This window comes from Trichechus manatus, unplaced genomic scaffold (assembly GCF_000243295.1).
Source record: "Trichechus manatus latirostris isolate Lorelei unplaced genomic scaffold, TriManLat1.0 scaffold00470, whole genome shotgun sequence".
Taxonomy (NCBI): domain Eukaryota; kingdom Metazoa; phylum Chordata; class Mammalia; order Sirenia; family Trichechidae; genus Trichechus; species Trichechus manatus.
The window spans coordinates 94,428-101,082 of NW_004444406.1; the positions used below are offsets into that span (position 1 = coordinate 94,428).

Below are 6,655 nucleotides of genomic sequence, written 5' to 3' on the forward strand. Positions count from 1 at the left end.
ATATATATAAAGCGTATATTTCATTGGTTTTGCTTCTCAAAAGAACTCAACCTAAGACATTTGGTGCTGACGGTGTTTCTAGAGAAACAAAATTGTAAGGATGAGTTTTCTAAATTGGTTCTCAAGTCTGACTAGTCTTACAGGTGCTGATAACTCTGCCTCCAGTAGTAAAGAAGGCACTGCTAATCCATGGCGTGAAGTGGTAATATAAATACACAAAATATGACCACCAATAAGTCATGTATTGGTGAGAAGCAAAGCTCTGGGTGATGGCATGTTTGATACTTTTCTTTATCAGAATGAGAAGTATAGGGAAGCTAGTTGGTTGGTTCTACTTTCACTAGACAAAGAGGTAAAAGAAAGACATGGGCTCAGGGCTTCAGAGTCACAGCTCAAGCACCACATAAAAAATTTGAAAGTTGCCACTTGTTCCCTGAAAGAAAGCCCCATTTCTTGTAACGCAGTTGACATTCCTGAAAAACAAACCAAGAGTATTATCATAAGAGTGATTGAATTACAATGCCAATTGAATTTCCAACCTCAAATGGTGTCTGAAGTTAAAGTGAGGGCATTGATTGAGAAGAAATGAGATTCTGAAACTTGGAATGGGGCATAGGGGCAGATAATCATGAAGATGGAAACACTGAGCCCCTAAATTCTGTTGAATCACTCTTGCCAATAGAACCAGGCTTCTTACTCCCATCTGAAGAGATTACTCCATCTTTGTCTGCTAATCTACTCCCTCCCCCCACCCCAGTAAAACCATTATCCCTTCCACTCACATCTGATGAGATTAACCCAGTTGTGCTTGAAGAGTCTTTGTCTGCGATATCGCTTGGGGCAACGACTGGGCAGTTGCCTGGGGCATCATCTGAGGTATATGCCTTAAAAAACATTACTGAAGGTTCCCAGGACCCACCCCCACCACTTATTTTTGCTTCCAGACCTATAGCTAGACTTAAGTCCTAGTAAGACCCAAAAGGTAAAGTACAAAGCAAAACCCAGCAAAAGGTATGCTACACTCAAAAAGAACTACTTGACGTTTCTAATAAGTACAAGCAGAAACATTGGGAATAAGTGTGTGGGAATGGCTATTAAAGGTATGAAATAATGTTTTAAGAAACATAATATTGAATCAGTCTGAGTTTATTGATATAGGCCTACTAAGCAGAGATTCTTCATTCAGTATTTCAGCTCAAAATGTTAGGAAAAGATCTAATAGTTTATTTGGTTGGATAGCTGAAGCATGGATTACACAGTGGCCTACACTAAATCAAGTTGAAGTACCAGACCTGCCTTGGTATATTGTAGAAGAAGGTATCCAAAGGCCTAGGGAAATTGACATGTTAGAGTGGATTTATCAGGTTAGACCCATAGACTTACACAGTGAGTTCCCAGAGGACACACCTTTATGACAACAGTGAGAAACAAATTTGTGAAGGGAGACCCAGTATTCTTGAAGACTGCTGTGATTGCTAAATGATATAAGTCAGATTTGACTGTGGGAACTGCCCTAAGTGAATTAAGACACCTAGCAAAAATGGGGCTGATTGGATCCTGTGGTGGTACAGACCAAGTTTTGGCACTCAATAGACAAAGGCAAGGTGGATGTGGCTAATGTAATGGACAGCGGAGTCAGAACAGAAATCTGAATTATCTGTCCTATATGGACATATGACATTGGTACTTAGTCATGGTGTCCCTAGGAGTGAAATAGATGAGAAATCAACTAAATGTTTACTTGATTTGTACAAGTGGAGAAATTCTAGGTCAAGTGAAGAGCAGTCTAACCTGAATCACCAGAATAGAGGGTCATGGCCTCACAATCAATTCCCAGACGTGAGCCAGTTTACAGATCTACAACCCCTTAAAGAAGGGGAGACTTGTTTCCCTTGAGGAAGGGCCCCACTACTATGTCAAAAATTATACCGTTAATGTTTCTTCCAGCTTCCTACAAAGGGGTCTATAGCCTTTCACAAGAGTTACTGTTTGTTGGGGAAAAGGAAATAATCAGACTTTTCGGGCATTACTGGATACTGCTGGATACTGGCTCTGTACTGACACTAATTCCAAGAGACCCAAAATGTCACTGTGGACCACCAGTCAGAATAGGGGCATATGGAGGTCAGGTTATTAATGGAGTTTTAGCTCAGGTTTGTCTCTCGCAGGGTGTCCAGTGGGTTCCTAAATCCATCCTGTAATGATTTCCCCAGTTCCAAAATGCATAATTGGAATACAAATACTCAGTAACTGGCAGAACTCCCACACTGGATCCCTGACAAGGGGAGTAAGTTCTATTATGGCAGGCAAAGCCAAGCGGAAGCCATTAGAACTTCCCCTACCTAGGAAAATAGTAAACCAAAAGCAATATCACATTTCTGGAGGGATTGCAGAGATTACTGCCACCATCAAGAACTTGAAGGATGCAGGGTTGGTGATCCCCAACACATTGCCATGCAAGTTGCCTATCTGGCCTGTACAAAACACAGATGGATCTTGGATAATGTCAATGAATTATCATAAACTTAAAACTTAACCATGTGATAACTCCAATTACAGCTGCTTTTGCAGATCTGGTTTCATTGCTTAAGCAAAATATTATATCGCCTGGTACCAGGTATGCAGCTATTGATCTGGCCAATGAATTTTTCTCAATTCTGGTTTCGAAGGAACACCAGAAGCAGTTTGTCTTCAGCTGGCAAGGCCAGTAATACACCTTTGCTATCCTACTTAGGTGGTATATCAACTTACCAGCCCTGTGTCCTAATTTAGTCCGCAAGGACCTCAATTGCCTTTCCCTTCCACAAGATGTCACACTGATCTGTTACATTGATGACATTAGGCTGATTTGACCTAGTAAGGAAGAACTGTCAATGACTTTGGACTCATTGGTAAAACATTGACATCCTAGAGGGTGGGATATTAATCTCACAAAAATTCAGGCATCTTCCACCTCAGTGAAATTTCTAGGAGTCCAATGATATGGGGCATGTCAAAATATTCCTTCTAAAGTGAAGGATCAGGTGTTACATCTGGCCCCTCCTACAACTAAAAAGGAGGCACAACCCCTGGTGGGACTCTTTGGATTTAAGAGGCAACATATCCCTCATTTGGGTGTGCTATTTGGCCTATTTATTAAGTAACTTGTAAAGCTGCTTGTTTTGAGTGGGCCCCAGAATAAAAGAAGGCTCTGCAACAGTTTCAGGCTACCGTGCAAGCTGCTCTGCCACTTGGGCCATAAGATCCAGCTAACACAATGGCACTTGAAGTGTCAGTGGTAGAAAAAGATGCTGTTTGGAGACTTCAGCAGATGCCTATTTGTGAATTGCAGACCCTTAGGATTTTGGAGTGAAGTCCTGCCATCCTCTGCAGGTAACTACTCTGCTTTTGAGATACAGTTTTTGGCTTTTTACTGGGCCTTAGTAGAGACTGAATGGTTAACCATGGGCTACCAAGTCACCATGTGGCCTGAGCTTCCCATCAGGAACTGGGTGTTGTCTGATCCACAGAGTTACAAAGTTGACTGTGCCAGGCATCACTCCCTCACTAAATGGAAGTGTGATATACAAGTTCAGGCTTGAGCAGGACCAGAAGAATGAAGTAATTTGGGCATTGAATGAAGTAATGCCCAAATGCCCTTGGTCTCCACTCCTGTCACATTACTTGCTCTCTCCCAATTTGTACCTGTGGTCTCATGGGGAGTTCCTTGCGATCAGTTGATGGAGGAAGAGAAAATTTGTGCCTGGTTTACTGATGGTTTTGAATGATATGCAAGCACCACTCAAAAGTGGAAAGTGTCAGCACTATAGCCCCTTTCTGGGAACTCCCTGAAGGACAATGGCGAAGGGAAATCCTCCCAATGTTGAGAATTTAAAACAGTGCACCTTGTTATTCACTTTGCTTGGAAGGAGAAATAGCCCAATATACTGATTTATGGGCTGTGGCCAATGGTTTGGCTGGATGATCAGAGACTTGGAAGGAACATGATTGGAAAATTGGAAACAACAGAGTATGAGGAAGAGATATGTTGACAGACCTCTCTGGATGGGCCAAAGAAGTGAAGATATTTGTGTTTCATGTGAATGTTCCCCAAAGGTTCTCCTCTGCAGAAGAGGATTTTAACAATCAACTGGATAGGATGATGACTAGAGATCATCTTCTTCCTCCAGACACTTCCATCATTGCCCAAAGAGCTCATGAGAAAAGTGGTCATGGTGTCAGGGATGGTGGTTATGCATGGGCTCAGCGATATGGAGTTCCACTCACCAAGGCTGAATTGGCTACAACCACTCCTGAAGGCCCAACACTGAGTCCCTGATATGAAACCATTCCGTGAGGCAGGCACTCAGCAACCTGGTGGCAGGTTGATTACATTGGACCGCTTCCATCATGGAAAGGGCATTTTGCTGTCACTGGAACACTTACAAACACTTACTCTGGATATGGATTTGCCTTCCCTGCAAGCAATGTCTCTACCGAAACTAACATCTGTGGACTTACAGAATGCCTTATCCACTCCCATGTTGTCTCTCACAACATTGGCTTGGATCAAAGGACTCACTTCATAGCAAATGAAGTACAGCAATGGGCCCGTGTTCATGAAAATTCGTTGGATCTTACCATATTTCCCATCATCCTGAAGCAGCTGACTTGATAGAACAATGGAATGATCTTCTAAAGACGCAATTATGGTGCCAGCTAGGTTGCAACACTTTGCGGTCTAGGGGCAATGTTCTCCAGGAGGCTGTATATGCTCTAAATCAGAGTCCAGTATATAGTGCTGTTTCTCCCATAGCCAGGATTCACAGTTTTAGGAATCAAGGTGTGAAGACGTGACAGGCACCTCTCACTATTTCCCCTAGTGACTCATTCGTGATATTTTTGCTTCCTGTCCTTGTGATTCTGTGCTCTGCAAGTGTAGAGGTCTAAGTTTCAAAGTAAGAAATGTTCTCACCTGGAGGTACAACACAGATTCCATTTAAATAGAAGTTAAGAATGCTACCTAGCCATTTTGGGTTTCTCATGCCTCTGGATCAACAGGCAAAGAAGGGAGTTACTGTATTGGCTTATGTGACTGACCCTGACTACCAAGAGAAAATTGGATTGATGCTGCATATTGGAGGTAAAAAAAAAAAAATTCTGTATGTAATACGGAAGATCCATTAGGGTGTCTCTTAGTACTACCATGTCCTGTGATTAAAGTCAACTCAATTCTGACATGACTATTAATGGCCCAAACCCTTCAGAAATGAAGGTTTGGGTGACCCCACCAGGCAAAGAACCACAACCAGTTGAGATGCTTGCTGAGGGTAAAGAGAATATGGAATAGGTGGTGGAAGAAGGTAGTTCTAAATATTCGTTATGACCATGTGACCAGTTTCAGAAATGAGGACTGTTTAATTGTTATGAGTGTTTATTCCTTGTACATGTGCATCAAATATTTTTGTTTTCCTCACTTATAAAACATAAGATGTAAGTGGGGCTAGTGTGTTTTTGGTTGTACACATGCTAGTTGTATCTTGTTAGGCACAAGTATGACTTCATAATAGTCTTTTTTTAGAAATTGTGTATGGTTTAAGGAGATGTGTACAGGTACCAAGTTGACAAGGTGTGGACTGTGATGGTTAAGGTTGTGTGTCAACTTGGCTGGACCATGAGTCTCAGTGATTTGGCAGTTACGCAATGATGTAATTTGGCAGTTATGTAATGTTGCAGTCATCCTCCATGATGTGATCTGATGTTATCAGCCAATCAGTCAATCAGTTATACGGAGAATTTTCTTTGGGGTGTGGCCTGGAACATATATATATACATTCTGACAAAGCTAGCTTACTTGCTCTAGATCCTGTATCCAGCTAATCATCTTCTAACCTCTGGTTCTTGGAATTTGAGACAGATGCCTGCTGTACTGCCTGCCAATCTTGGGATACATCAGCCTCTGCAGCCCGAAAGCCAGCAGCCTGCCATCTTACTTGCCAGTCTTGGGATACATCAGCCTCCACACCCTGTGATCCAGCAGCTTGCCATCTGACCTGCTGATCTTGGATTCATCAGCCCTTCAGGTGTGTGAATCACGAGAAGCCTTCAGTCTGATGTCTCTCCAGTGGAATTGGGACTTTCCAGCCTCTACAACTGTGTGAGTCATTTCCTTGAGATAAATCTCTCTCTCTCTCTTTGTGTATATATATATATATATACATGCTTCACTTGTTTTGCTTCTCTAGAGAACCCAGCCTAAGACACTGTTCAATATTTAATTATCAAGCTTATAGTTTTTTAATTAGATATAAGTAAAAACCAAGACAGATATGAAATAACCAAGAAGACATTTCCATTGTATATATTTTTTAGTAATAATATTTTGAGTTTCTTTTTCTTTTCTTTTCCCTCCTACTCTGAAATGTAGGGTGCTTCTAGTAGTAAGTAATAGAGACCTTAATTTACTATGTGCCTCAAGTTAATTTTATTTAAGGACCCAACTATGTCATCAAGGATCCTATTTATTCCTATTTTTCCACTCTGGCTTTTGTGATGTCAGTATCCTCCTAAGTCTGACTTCTCTCATGCTGGAAAAAAATGGTGGCAGAAATTTTCAGTTTCATACCTGAACACAACATAGTATAGAAAGGAAAATACAATGAGATATCTTCTGATA

At 41.5% G+C, this 6,655-nt stretch overlaps 1 pseudogene; it reads left to right on the plus strand.

Moving 5' to 3' along the window:
• Positions 1 to 1,934: 1,934 nt before the first annotated feature.
• On the plus strand, positions 1,935 to 5,038 carry LOC105757004 (uncharacterized; annotated as a pseudogene).
• Positions 5,039 to 6,655: the final 1,617 nt, after the last annotated feature.